Source organism: Colius striatus, chromosome 3, assembly GCF_028858725.1.
Source record: "Colius striatus isolate bColStr4 chromosome 3, bColStr4.1.hap1, whole genome shotgun sequence".
Lineage (NCBI taxonomy): Eukaryota > Metazoa > Chordata > Aves > Coliiformes > Coliidae > Colius > Colius striatus.
This window is the reverse complement of record NC_084761.1, coordinates 43,578,825-43,593,499: the sequence shown is the minus strand read 5'-3', so window position 1 is coordinate 43,593,499 and position 14,675 is coordinate 43,578,825. Positions and strand designations below refer to the sequence as shown.

The following is a 14,675-nucleotide window of genomic DNA, read 5'->3' as shown; positions in this document are numbered from 1 at the left end:
CTTTTACTTCTTCATATCTCTGAGGTTCATGACTCATTCAGTTACTTGACGGATAACTGTCAGAGTGCCTTTAGCCATTATTTCACACTGAGATTTTATTCTACAGCCATTTGCAAAGTAATAGCGAGACTTCACAGGATCACAATCACAGAATGGTAGGGTTTGGAAGGGACCTCTAAAGATCATCTAGTCCAACCTTGAGACTATTTTGCATATCTTCTAGTATTTTTACTCAAACTTTTTTAAACTCTTAGAGAAACTGGCATGAGATTGCATGAAGATCTTACATATTGGAGGAGTATCACACCCTACACGTAAAACAAACAACAAAACCCTATCAAAAGCAGCAGTCTTTTTTGGTATTCAGTGTGTACCATCATTAAGCCCTACTTGTTGGTTGCTGGTCCTTTTATATAAAAGGAGAAAAAAATATCTCCTGTTATGCTAGCCAGAAAGAAAACAAAAAGCAAGTACTTTGGAATAGTAAACAGGTAACCAGCTAGAATAGAAATATTCTTTACGCCTTTCTTTCTTTTCCCTAGCTTTTATTGATACTACCATTGTGCCTTTTCTGAAGCTTCTTGCACTGCCTGCTATCAGACCCAGGAGAGCAAATTAGATAGAAGGTTACCCTATTATGATAGATCTCTCCATATGTTTCATACTGAATTTACATTCAGATGGTAACAGCAGTCACATTTTTTTAAGTAGGCCACCTGTCCTTCATGCAATTGTGTCAGCTGTTCAGGTTTAAAAATAATTTTTGCTAAAAAAAAGTATTCACACTAATAGAATCCTAAAATGTAAGATAATGAGATAAAAATTGTATTGCTTGTAAACTTCAATGGGGAGGGGTAAATCTTAGCAGTTTTGTAACTGCTCATTCACATTCCAGTCTTCCTTTTCCTTCTATTTCTTTTTCCTCCTTTCCCAAATGAATAAGATAAAATTATCCTTCATAGAAAAAACACATCTAGAGAGACAAAAAGAGAGTGTTAAGCTAACTACTAACTACTGTTAGTCTGCATTAAAATTTAGAGGCTTTTTTTTCATATTACTGGGTAAATGCCGTATAAACTTTGTGGTTAAGAAGATGGTTACTAGTAGTCAAAGGCTATTCAGGAGCATGAAGACAAATTGGATAAGGCTCACTAGCAAAGAAAATTGGCTAATTTAGCTCTTAGCTGACTCTGTGATAATTGTGACAGTTAAGCAGTCAATTCCTCATTTTCATTCATCTAATGTCATATCCTTGACTTCTTATCATGTTTACAGAAAAACCTTAACAAGCTTTTTCAGCTGCGTAGCATCATTCTTCTGATTGTTTCCAAAAATGCTATCTCTTTTCCTAGAAGATTGAGAATATTTCCCATACTTCTGCTTGATGCAGTTTCCTAGAATCACCTTGATTTTCAAACACGCAGACAGAAACGGTAAACTAAAATGTATTTTTACTGTTCTCTGATGTCCTGTTTCTTCTCTACACCCTGCGTCAAGTAAATACCTGTACTCTATTTCTTCCAAAGCCTTGTTTCGTGTGATCTATTCTAGGTGATTCTGCTCTGGCAGGGGGATTGGACCAGATGATATTTCAAGGTCCCTTCCAACCCTTACAATTCTGTGATTCTGCGATTTCATCAAATTCTGCTGTTGTGTATAGAAAGAGCTCTGAAGCTGGAATCAGTAATTCTAGATGCACATATTTTTAGATAGAAAATCAATGTTTGGCTTCAGTCATAAGAGAAGCTGGTTTAAAGAAACTGAACCAGTTTTCTTATTTCACAGCATCTAAAGCATATGTGATTTCAGATAGCTTGAAACCCCACACCACAGTAGTATCCAAAAGAAAAAATAGGGTAACTTTGTGATATAGCTTTTTCTGCTTATGTAAGTGAACTATTGTGAAGCAAGTACATAGCTTGTTTTCTGTTATTGGTTTGTTAAGAAAAAAACCCCAAAACAACACAACACTGTAGACTACATTTTTCTCTTTCTCAGTTCTCCTCATTCCTATGAGCTCTAGTGGGGAGTATAAATTCCACAAAACATCAACATTTTTTCTTGAAATAATAAAAAAATGTACTGAACATGTAAGTGTTTGGAAAAAAAAACAGTTTGGAAAACTTAGCATCTCTTCTCAGCTTTCAGTTAATAACAGCAATTTTTGAGGAATGTAAATTGTGTAAAGTACTAAGAATAGACAAATAGTAAACAATAATCACAGGTTTTCTAAGTCTTAGAAATTAAATGAGAGCAGCTAGAGAAAGCTCCTGCCCTTCAGAGCTACTTCAGACAGTGCCAAGCTGGACAGGAGCAGCCTCGCTGGCAACGGTAGCGCAGACCCGTTTTCTCCAGGCTCTCCAGCGCCACAGCCGAGCACCCGCGGGGCGCGGCCCGCGGGCTCCCTTCCTCAGGCCGCCCGCCTGCCATTGGCCTGCCGCCGCTTCCCGCCTCCTTTGAAAGCCTCAGAAGAGCTAGCGGCGACGCTGCCTTAGCAGTCGGCGGGGTAGGAGTTTGCAGGTAATCTCTGGGCACTTGGGGGCTGGTGACTTCCTTAGCTCGGAGTTTTCAGTTGTGAGGGTTGAAGGTGGGCTCCTTTGACTTTAGTGACCTTCACTGTGGTTTCTTTGCTCACCAGTTTTCTTGCAAAGTGATAGCGACTAATCAAAATCTTGAAAGTTTGTACACCTAGTGTAGCAGTGCTTGTCTTCACAGCTTAGTGCTTTATAGTAGGTATTATTCCTTCCCTGTGCCTATTTATTTGGGTTCAGCTTCTGTTGACTTAAGGTGGAGGTTTGCTATCTGAACAGCTGAATTTGTGATTGTGCTAGCTGTGATGATTTATAAATGTGTTCCTAAAGGTCTTAACTCTTGCAATAGTGGAGTTGTACTGTGTACTTTTGAATGTGATGCTTATGAAATAGTCATAAGAAAACTTATCTTAAAAATTCTTTTGTTGGTTATCTTTTCATCTGCTTTTTCAGTTGCCAAAAAAATAGTAATATTAATGGTGAACCTATAAGGTAAACTTCTTTTTTTTCTAATCTTGTTTGAAAGCCCTTGATGATGAAAAAGAGATCGTGAATTTATTAAAAATAATTAGCTGGAGGCATAGAATTTGTGTGATTGCTGGAATAGATCTAATCCCAAAATTGTGAAAATTATTTTTGCTAGGTGGTATTAAATATCCAGTGAGAGTGTGCAGATGAAGAATTTCTTTATGAACTAATACACTATATACACTTGGCTCTACTATATTTTTTTTTTCATAACTAGATGGGAATAGTAGATAATTCTAGAGTTACTTGATCTGTTTCAAGGTAGGAGTATTAACTAGCCGTTTCATAGATATTATGGGGCTGCTGTGAGAAGCAGGGCATGGAATATGTTAGATGCAGTTTGAAGGATTACTCTCATTTATACACTCGAAGAAAAAGCAAGAGGCTATACTTGGGGGAGATTATGGGACACTTCAGTGAAAGATATCTATATATGTTTTAATCTGCCCTTAACGCAGCTGTAACAAAAGTGGCAAGTATATGTGAGCTCACTAGAATATGTGCTTACACAAATACTTAGGCTGAGCACAGATAGAGGGTTCTTCCCTATCAGATTTCAGCATAGATTTCTGCTATGACTAAGTAGGCTTTTTCTTTTTGTACTTGTTTGTTTACTCTGTCTATAAAGCATAAAGCTAGCTTGAACTAGAAATTCTTATCTGACTCTTGCTTCCCCTACACAAACCCTATCTTGCAGCTTTAGTTCTGTCCTGTGGCAGAACTAAGCAGGATTCTGGTGGCTGCTGCTTTTGAAAACTGCCTCAGTGTCTCTTTGGAAAAAGTCATAATTTCAATATACAGGCTGGCTATGTTCATTTATAGAATTACTCTTTCCAATAATATCCCTGCTGATCTCATGGAAGGGGGAAAAGTAAACAGTAATGAATAAGATGTTGGGTTTGTTCCAGCTGAAAAGAGCAATAATTTTTTTTTGTTTAGGTCTCTTCTTTCCTCCCTTCCTCTGATCTGCCTCTCTGGGAGGTGAAATGCGACTTGTGTGTTGGTCTGCCCATGGGATTTTGCATATGTGAGATGTTTCTTTTTACACATAAAACAAGTTATCATTCTGCAAGTCTTAAGTTTTCTCCCTTATAACTTCCTGCCTGAAAAGGACCTTGTGAAGTTAATCTAGTTTAAAGTAAGAGATGTTTTGCTAATTCCTCTGCCAAGTTTTATGACTTCACAAATATGCCACTTGCTCTCAAAAGTTTGTTGCTATGCAAGACTGGCAAACAGTAGTTACTGAATTAGTTACAGACCATCTCCTGCAAGCTGTTCTTTATAAATGCAGCTCTGAGTTCAACAGGAGCTCCATGACCAAGTGCTATACTTCAGCAGATCACCTGTGATGATGTTCTTATAGAGTTGGATGTGAAGTGTAGCCTTGAACAGAGTGAGCTAAAGTACTGTTGTCTTTTTCTCTCTCAAATGCAGTACTTCAAATAATATTTAAGAGTACAGTCAGTGTTTTAGGTTACTGGGGTTTTTCTGTTTGTTTAGATAAAACAGTTCGTTTTCCCTTCATTACTTTTAATCTTCATTCTGTAAACGGTTCTTTTATTGCTCTATAGGGCGGGGCCCTCTGTCTAATATTTGCTATACCTGTATGCATGTTGGCCTGTAGATACTTTGTACTCTCATTACTATTTCTGCTCTTCAACTCTGTCAGTCATTACACTCTTTGTGTAACATCTTCAAAACCCAGTTCTCCGAAGACTTGCATGTAATCAAGTGTATGCAATTATGCATATGTTTCTGTAACCAAGCAAACACCATGCCCTCCCTTCCCTGGCTCTGGTACCTCTATTGCTTTTTCAGATTAGTTTCAAAGATGCATTACCCAGTTATAGAAATCTGGGGGGATCAGTACAGGCAGTGAGAATGCAGTGAAGTTCCAACAGATTTCTTTGGTTCAGCACCACAGGTGTGGGGGGTGTGTGTGTGTGCATTCACCTAGCAACAGGAACAGCAGTTGTCTAGCTGAATTGTTTATCTGGTTATAATATACTATTTGTGTTAAGCCTGCAGGAAGGGAAAACTTGAAATGCTGGCATACTGCCTGTACCAGCACTCTGTCTGTTGCTTGTTAGATCAGGGTGCAGTTTCTCTGTCCCACAGAACTCTGAGAGTGCAGAAAATCTTTCCACTCTGTGCTAGAATAAAGCAGATTGCCCCCTCCCTTTGCCCAAGCTTTTGTGGGGAAAAAAACCAAAGTGTGAGCAACCCAAGCAGAATCGCCAGTAGCTGGGTGGAGGGGGCTTTCCAGGGATGTGACAAATACAGGGTCAGGTGCCTTCCTTGAATCTGGGACTGTGAGCCAGGCCTCTTTCTTTCATGGGACTATGCTTGCTAAAGCTACTTGATTTAAAGGAAGGACAAGTGTATCTCAGACAAAGCCAGTTTTGGTATGACTGAGTTTACACTTCTCCCCTTCCTCTATTAGTCCTGTTTGTTACACTGGAAGAGTCCCTATAGAATCTGGTTGCTGCATAATGTTAGGGAGCACCTCCATTTTTAAAAGCAGGGAGGAAAAAACCCCCTACTTTTCCACACCCCCCAAAAAAACCCCAAGCAAAGCAAAGTTCGAAGATGCAGGTGAAACTTGAGAAGCAAGGGGGTTCAGTGGTAGTCATCCATTATTTGAGAACAGCGTTCGGGAAATTAAATCCCCCCGGAAATGCGGGAAGCCTTTCCCCGCTCGGGTCTGGCCTCGCTATGAGGGTGCGGTGCAGCCCCCGCCGGTCAAAGACCAGTGCGGTCACGGGCACCTGTGCCGCTGCCACCGAGCTGGCGCCCGCGTAGGGCGACGCCCTCTCTGTTATCTCTTATGGGTGCAGTCTAGATGTGGGTATCTCGTTTTGAGACCTAACTTAACCCTTCCTCGGCGCTGAGCGTGGCTGAGCCGTCTCGCCCCTGGGAGAGAGGTATGTAGTTTGAAGAGAAGGTGGCTGAAGGCAGGGAAGAGAGGCCGGGAGCAGCGGTGGAAGGACACTGGCAGCCCTGCATCTGTCAAGACCCGGTGTAGGGCGGAGGAGGTGCCCTCCCCGACGCGCCTTGGCGGCTCGGTAGGGCCGGGAGCTGGCGGCAGCGTCGCCTGGCAGCCCGCGCGCGCGCGCGCAGAGGGCGCGTTGGGGGGTGGCGGCAGCGAGCGGGTGGGGCCGTGCCGCCACCCGCCACCTTTAGCGGCGGGCGGGGGTTCTGTAGAGGTCCTGCCGGTTTTTCTAGCCGTGTCTCTGAATAGCAGCAGCGCCAGGGTGAGTCACTGTTCGGAAATGGAGTGGGCGGGTGTATGTGTAAGAGGATGACTGATGTCGGGGAGGACTGTGGCTCTCGCGGCGAGCATGAGACTTGCGGTAAACACGGCAGCAGCCCCAAGCGAGTGCTGCACCCAGTACCCCCGGCCCGGCGCCACCCTCCAGCGGGGGAGCTCTCCCAGCGGCGGCTACGCTGGGAGAGCGCTGCTGGCAGGAAACCTCGCCGTGAAGTGTCGCCTCCGCTGACGCCCTTAAAGCCAGTCGCTTTCGCCAGGAAGAAGAGTCTGAGGCTTTGAGAAGAGCCAATTGCAGGGGAAGGTAGAGATTGTGGTAAACTTTCTAGCTGCTTCTGCGTGCTGCTGCCACCTCAGTGGTGGGAGTGTCTGGCCATAAGGAACTGCAGAGCCCAAATCTAAGAGCCCCGAGGCTCCAGAAAAGACTTCCAGCTGCCTTTAGAGGAGGAACTGCTAGCAGTACAAGCTTGTGCGTATACAGCTGAGTAGGTAAGTTGGGAACGGCATAGGTGGATTAAAAGCGTGCCATACCACGGATAGATATGCACTCACAGAAGACTGGACTGGACAGACTGGGAAGAACCATCTTACGCTTATAGTCTCTTCCATTTCTGGAGTATGTATGTATTACCTGTAAAATTGTCTTAATTTTACTCTTGAAGAGGCCCCTCTTATTAGGGAGGACACCTGCTGTACTGATTTCTCCTGCAAATACATTTTTGTGTGGAACTTACTTAGTTTGCTAGTAAAATTTTATGTTCTTACTGTAGGCAATGTGTACATACCCCGTAGAGCGCATACCTGGTTGAACAGGAGGGGACTTCAAAATGCCCAGTTTCTGTTCAGAAAAATAAAGGATTGCTATAAGGATCATAATGCTGTTGTAAAGGTGCACTGCTGTAGGATTTGCTTGAGGTTTTTTTTTTTTCCCTGTATGTCTGCTCAGTTGAAGTCACTCTTAAACTTCTTGAAGCACAGTCAAACCCAACTTCTTGACTCAGTGACGGAGTACATTTCTAACACTACATGATTTCTGGTATAAATTTAGCTTGGAATACGTGTGAAAAGTAGTTAATGCATAATCTTCTGGCAAGATAATAGAAGTCCTGGAGTACAATGTAGACTAACTGTTGTTAAGTTGAATCCATTTCTAATCTCTTTTTTTTAAGACTTTAGAAAACCAAATAACTGATAAGTGGTTTGAGGATAGACAGATATTATACACAGCCAATTATATAGATAAATAGAAGTATTAGCATAAACCGAGCAGGTATATGGTATTTTTTGAGACAGCAGGCCTTACAGAAGTTTTGGCAAGGTGCACTTCAAGTTGTGTTTATTAAATGGTTTGACTAAAAACCAAACTGCTTTTTAAATGGTGTTTAATGTAGTTTCTTATGTATATTATTATTTGATTGGGCAGATTTTTTGGAGACTGTACAGCTTGAGATTTTTTTTTTTAATATATGGAACAAATAACTTATTCTGTATCTTAACCTAATGCTTTAGGGTTTAATTTACTGGAAGAGTCAGTGTGCTTGCTTCCTTTTTTTTTGTTTTGACAGAGTTTATATGCAGTTCAATGAAAATTTATAATCTGTAACCGATTTTTAGAGAAACACTTCTGTCTACACATACTACACATTTCCTTGCGTAGTATGTAAATTCACAAGAGGATTTAGACAAATCAAAGGTATCAGGAGGGAGGAACCTTAGGTGAAATTGTAAGGTGATGACAACAGTATGTAGATAAAGGCCTCTAATGATATTGTATAAGTTGTACTTCAAGGACAGTACAGAAATAAATGGAGAAATGAGAACTTGAAAAGATCAAAGATGGAATTTTTTTTCCTACTCTTAGATTGGTAATCTGAATCCAGAGTCACCTTATGTACACCTAAGTTTTAAATATTGAGCCATGGCTCCCATGTTGATGATTTTTCTGGATGATGTGTCTTGTGATTGTAATATTATAGGGCACAAATGATGGGGCTTAACAATCCTGTTTTCTTAAACTAGTTTTCTTCTGAATTCAAACCTTAATGTTCTAATTAGGCACCCGAAATATTCTATCACAGATGCAGTATTGTGAAAATGTCATATTTTCTTATCAATTAAAAAATCCCAAACAACCCACACGACCCCCCTCTCGCTGTCTCTGGGAGAACTGAGTAAGATTTCATCTCAAGTATTTTAATTCTGAAAAACAGAAATCTTCATTTACAGTGTATTAGTTTACCAGATAAAAGCATAAAGATTGGAAAGTAATATATTGATTTAAAAAAAAAAAAATTAAAAATATATTGAAACAAGAAATTAGTTATTTTACCTTCCCTGGTCCTTAAGAAAAAAAGTGTTTTAAATAAATGGCTCAATACAGTTAATGGCTCCTTGTATAGAAATGGACTTCGAAGATTCTGCTATTTGTAACAAAATTGCATACATCTTCTGTTTGGATTTTTTTCTAATGTTGATGGGCTGTTGGCCTACAATGTTCTTTGATACTAATTGTGGGGAGTGGACAATACAGATGCTGTGACATTTTATTTGGTATGGATATGGTATTGCAGTAGTCCAAACAGATGCTGGAAAAAATTATGTAACACTAGATCCACTGTCTTCAGAGATCTTTGTCTGATAGGAGGATTGTTTGTACCATGAATACCACTGTCCCCAAAGATACTGCAGACACTAAGAATGTCAGGCATCCAGGCACCACTGTCCCAGCAGATGCTGAAGACCTTAAGAACCGCTGATGGGAAAGTTTTATGTAACACAGATGGCTTTGTCTTGTCCATTCTGCACCTGTTTGAAAGAGATTTCTTAACTAAACTCAACTGTTTTAGTGAGGCTTCAGAACTTTAGTAAGCAGAAGTGTCTCATGTTAGGACACTTGTTTATATTATCATTTTCTTGTTGCCACAAGAAAGTCTTATGTGGACATATGTGATACAAAAAGTAAAGAAGTACTTACCAATACAGTTGGTTTTGGAAGTCCACAGCTGTTGATACGAATTTTAATAAGAGTAAACTGTATACTAAAGCTAAATCAGCTTCAGGAAAACCTGTTACTTGCCCTCTAGCTAACATAGATGTAGTGTCTGTAATACAAGGGGACTACCATGCCTTGAGGATGTGCTTGTGGTTCCTGAATAAAACTTCCTGCTTTACTGTCTGTTAAGTCCCTTTCAAAATATGCAGTGTCAAGTGTGGGTCCTCCTGTTTGCAGTCTGTTGGCATTTAAAAATACTGAAGTCTGTCTCTTGTACAGATTGAGAAACTGAAATAGTTTTTGAGAGTATCTGGAGCTATTGAGTTAATAATTGTAAACAGAATGGTTCTTAATGTTTAGGTCTAAATCCTCAATCCTCGAAGAATATAATTCTTGAGCATGGTTACTCAGGAAAACTTCATTGCATTCACTCTGACAGGACAGTTTTATAGTACAAAAGCACATATTCAGTATTTAACTATTTAATTTTCCAGAGAAAATACCTCTTCTTACATGTATAACCCTAGAAGTGTAGAACATTCTGCTGAAAGGTACCTGAACAAAAGAAGCAGATGTCTTGCTTTCACTTGCCTTCCCCAGTTTATGCAGGTTAATTTGCAACTGCCATGTTTAAGTTTCAAGGACATCCCACTTTTGTAAACAGAAACTAAGTTCTTGCTAACATTGGAACTGTGAGGCTTCCAAAGGATGAGCTTTGCTGCTGCCTAAAACAATAAATATCTTGTTATTCCTGGCTTTTGGACTTAATTTCTTGCTGCTTCCTTCTGTAGTCTTCTCTTTGCTTTTCTCTGTAATTCAGATTTTCTTAGACTGAATCTTACTAGAGTACTGTGCAATGCAGTAAGCTTCACATTGAACTTTGCAGTGTTTTTCTGTGGTTACTGATGCAAAGTAGACTATGATTTTACACCTGTTCTTCCTTGAGAAAAGATACTGAACCTCTTGGGTTCAGTTAGTCCAAAATTGAGTGTTTTGGAAAGTTGCATCAGCTTAATATAGGGTGATGTAAACTGAACTGATGCAGAGCACTTACGGACACTTACGCTTAAGAATAGTTAATTTATTTTTAATTCATTCAGGATTATTTTTGATTTAGCAGTGATTTGGAGTCTTAAGGGGAGCTTAATAGAGTTGAATTCAGCTTATTAGATAAAACATAAGCATGTCAATGGGGAAGTTTGGAGTACAAATAATGATTAAATGTGTATCTTCAATTACAATAATGCTACTGTGATGGTGAAAGAAGTGGACATAGTCATAGGATGGTAGGGATTGGAAGGGACATTTAGAGATAATCTAAGTCCAACCTCCCCGCAGAAGCAGATTCACCTAGATCAGGTCGCATAGGAACATGTCCAGGCGGGTCTTAAAGACCTCTAAGGAAGGAGATTCCACAGCCCCTCTGGACAGCCTATTCCACTGCTCTGTCACCCTCATGAAAGAAATCAAACAACAAAACCAGGAAGCTAAATATATTTAAGCTGTTTATCTAATCCCACATTTGAGAATTTATAAACTGCCCGTAGCAGTTTGTAATTGCCAGTTTTCTGAAGCTCCTAGTTTTCACAAGCAATTGGTAGTGCTCTTTGTGAAATATGATGTTTGAGGCAGATTTGCCTGTTACTAGTTACAAACCAGTATGTCCTAGGTAAAGTTATGTAACTTTTATTAATTTGGGAGAGATCTTTTTACCTAGTTAATATCTGTTGATATCTAAGGCCTCAGTCAATCCTGCTACTATTGTAAGCTCCAATGTTCCAAAAATCAAGTCCTAAGTACTAATATGGATTAAGTCATACTAGTATGTGTGTTTGGTAGTTGTCTTCTGATGGTAAAGTGTCACTGTTAACTGGCAAAACTTAGTGAGTTGCATTGATTGAGTGCAACTTACAGGAAGATTTTTGTTTTTAGTCATATATCTCTGGTATTCATAACTCTAATACTTGAACTTAAATTTGTTTGGTTGGTTTGTTTGTAAAATAAGTAGGAGCTTGCAACCCCATCAGAATGCAGGAACCTGTCCATCCTCAAAGAACGAGCCTCTGGCAGAGCCTGCCTAGAACCTGGATAGTCAAAGACCTATCTTAAAGCCTTAAACGAAATTTAATGGTTTTTCTTTATTGAATTGTTACTATAGGTGTTTTGCTGTATACTACTTTCTCAGTATAGCATTAATAGAACACTGACATCTGTAGAAGCCCTTTATTAAGCAGTTACCTGCTCTTACTCCTTGATCTTTCCTATTGAAATATGTTTGCATTTCTTAGATATTCCCTTCTTAGAGCTTTTATTCTGCTTAGCCTCGTAAGATTTTTAAACTGTTGTGTTGTGAGTGTTCTATGACTTTTCAGTTAGTTATGTGAAATGTACATAACAGGGACAAAATGTTTGCTTATCCACACACCCATGTTCCTGCTTATGTTCACTTGCGTACTGGACAGTTGATTAGTGGAATGGACCCAGATAAGGAGGGAGAAACAGCAATAGAGAAGGTCATGCCTCATATTTGTTAGTCGTCTTTCATATGGAGGGCATAGTATAATCCTGTAGTTCATTGATAGTTCTGATACATTTCTATAGTAATTACAGCTGGTCTGATTTTGGTTTTGTTTTTTTTTTTGTAACTTCATCCGCATCAACCAAGGGAAATGACACTTGCTGTTTGTAGATGCTTTATAAGGGTCCCAAATACCACTACCCATGTCTTGGTTTGAGACCGAACACAGATTATATTGAAGCAATATAATAGTGTTCCCATCACTGCTACCACTTCAAAAGGACACCCTAAAAACTGGAATGCTATGTCTTAACAGTGCTAAAAACATGGCTATTGTAAATTTCTGGTATTTCATCCTCTGCCAGTTATTCTGGTTCAAATTCACATGTTACAGTTTAAATATAAACCTAAAAGCATTTAAACCAAAATGTTGAAAGGATTTTCTTGTGTACAATTAAAAGAAATTAATTGCTATAGATCTACTTTAGTTGATACTTAGTAGTTTTTTCTGGTAACTTAAGTATTTCAGGAGTGTGTAGAAACTATCAAAAGGTTGTAGCTTAAAAATTTAACTCATGTTACTTTTAGTTCCTGTACATTAAAAGCCTGACAAAATTTCTATCTAAGTTTGAGATTTTTTTCATATTTTTGTAGTACGGTACTAATCTGTAAGGGCGCTATGTAACAGTTCTTTACAGTGCCACTCTTAGAAGCATGAACTTGTCTTCATTTGATTTTTACTCTGATTTTATTTTGAGTGTGTCACTTAACAGAAGTTCGCTCCTGTCTTCTGGTATATCACCTTGATCTTGTAGAGACTCATTACAAGGGCAAAATTTTGCTATACTTAATAAGTAATGAGACCAACTTAAGGCTCAACTTGCTTGTCTGCATTTACTGAAGCAGTGCAGAAGTCATGCTGTGTTTTCACAGCATATGTATATGTTTTGTTTCACTGCATATGTGTACACTGCAGGCAGCTATGGGAAGCAGCTTTTTGAAACTTTTTGAAAAAGCTCAAACAGCTCCACTTGATGTGGAAAATGTGCCAGAAAGCTGAAGGTGGTCCTCCAGAGTTGTTTCTTACCATCCTGTGAAAAAAAAGGATTGACTGAAATGATTGTATGCTGAATTTGCAGAAATTATGTAAAATTCATCCTCTTAGCAGTATTTACCACTATGAAATTGAATGCATAAATCACAGAACCGTTACAGTTGGAAGAGACCTTTAAGATCATCAAGTGCAACCACTAACTTCACACTGCCAGATCGATCACTAACTAAACCATATCCTTCGGCAGTGCTTCACATGCTCTCTAGCCGAATGGCAAGCTCTCTCCACTGAGGATAGCACGCTTTTTTTCTGTGGTAACCATGGTCATTAACTTCCTCTATGGAGGTCTTAAAAGACTGACTAAGCTATTTTCATAGCTACAAGGAGACATATCTATTATGATAACCAGTCCTTTCTTTTGTGTAAAACAACTGTCGGTGTAAAGTAGAGTGGAATAATAGGTATGTCTGTAGTAAGTCAGTAACTTGTACTGACCTTTAAAAGTTAGAAAGATGGATAAAATACATCTCAGATGACCAACCATGGGATGAGGCATAATGTCTGTCAAATATCAAAGCTGAAGCAGTTGGGCCAAGGAAATTTGCATCTCTAACAAAAATCTAAATAATTACACTTCTTGCTCTAGAAGTAATTTTCACTGTGTAGTGTTTGGTCTTTTTCAAAGCATAATTCACAGATTGCAAGCTGGTTATGCTTTCCGGTGGACACTGCTTTCTAGTCATTGGACAATCTGAACAAGATAAGTAGCTGTTTGGCGTAGTTTTCTTCTGCAGGATGAGTGTTCCCATAAACAATTTCTGCATTTTTTTCTTATTTTGGACTTGGAGAAAGATTAAAATAAAATCATCATAGGGTTTGGACTGAACTCTTTAGATCCTTCTACATTCGAGGAACTTAGTACTAAGTGAAGTTAAAATGGGATACTGTTCCCCTCAAAGGCATAGAGTGCAGAGAAGAGTTGCAGGAAAGTAGGAGTGGTCTGTTTTGTGCTGCATAAATGGCAGTCACTAGAACCACGTCCTTTTACCTTACCTACAACTTTTTTTGATTGTGTATGCATGTTTGCCATCTGCATCCTGTTCTAGTGAAATCAGACACAAAGCTTTTAGCACTGTAAGCCTTTCTAGAACATGAGCTTAAGGCAACACACTGTAGTCAAAATATGACTGTGGTTCATGTAATATGTGTGAGAGGTTGTTGGTTATCAAAACCTATATTGCAATTATAAGGACAACTGCAAGAGGAGTATTGTACTTAGGCCTCACATAATTTGCTCAAAAAACTATGATTTCAATTAATCTTCTATAACTATTACAGAAATGATTTTTTTTGGTGTTTAATTGTTTGTATTACTTGGCAAGTGTTAAACTGATACTGTGTAGCTTATGATTTGGTTACACATTTCTGAAAATGAGACATGAAAAATCTGCTTACACATGCATTTGTAACAATGTTCTATGGCATTCAATAAGAATTAGGTTACAAGCCTTTCTCCTTTCATCAAAAGGCTTGTAAACAGCAGGACACAGTATTTTTTTTGTTGTATATTTCTAGTAGTCTGAGTCAATGGAGTGAAAGGTGTATTGTTATTTACAATTACTTTTTTTGGTCGTGTTGCTACTATGACTGTGGAAGCTGAGTGTTTTGAAATACCTCTCCTGCCCATCCCCTCTTTTCATAAGTTCTATAGATCTAGGACAGTTTGCAGAATAAGTTTGATTTATTGTGTATATTTTTTTTTCTTGCCAGTGCTGAGTCACTTC

The 14,675-nt window shown here is 39.1% G+C and overlaps 1 protein-coding gene across 5 annotated transcripts in view; it reads left to right on the top strand.

Moving 5' to 3' along the window:
• The first annotated feature begins 5,956 nt into the window (after nt 1-5,956).
• SGMS2 (sphingomyelin synthase 2) overlaps nt 5,957-14,675 on the top strand; it is a 34,269-nt gene continuing 25,550 nt past the window's right edge. For 2 of the 5 annotated variants that reach the window (XM_061992704.1, XM_061992709.1), the window contains exon 1: nt 6,332-6,816. The gene's annotated coding sequence lies outside the window, so the exon portion shown is untranslated. The other 3 variants (XM_061992706.1, XM_061992705.1, XM_061992708.1) reach the window with 3 other exon arrangements.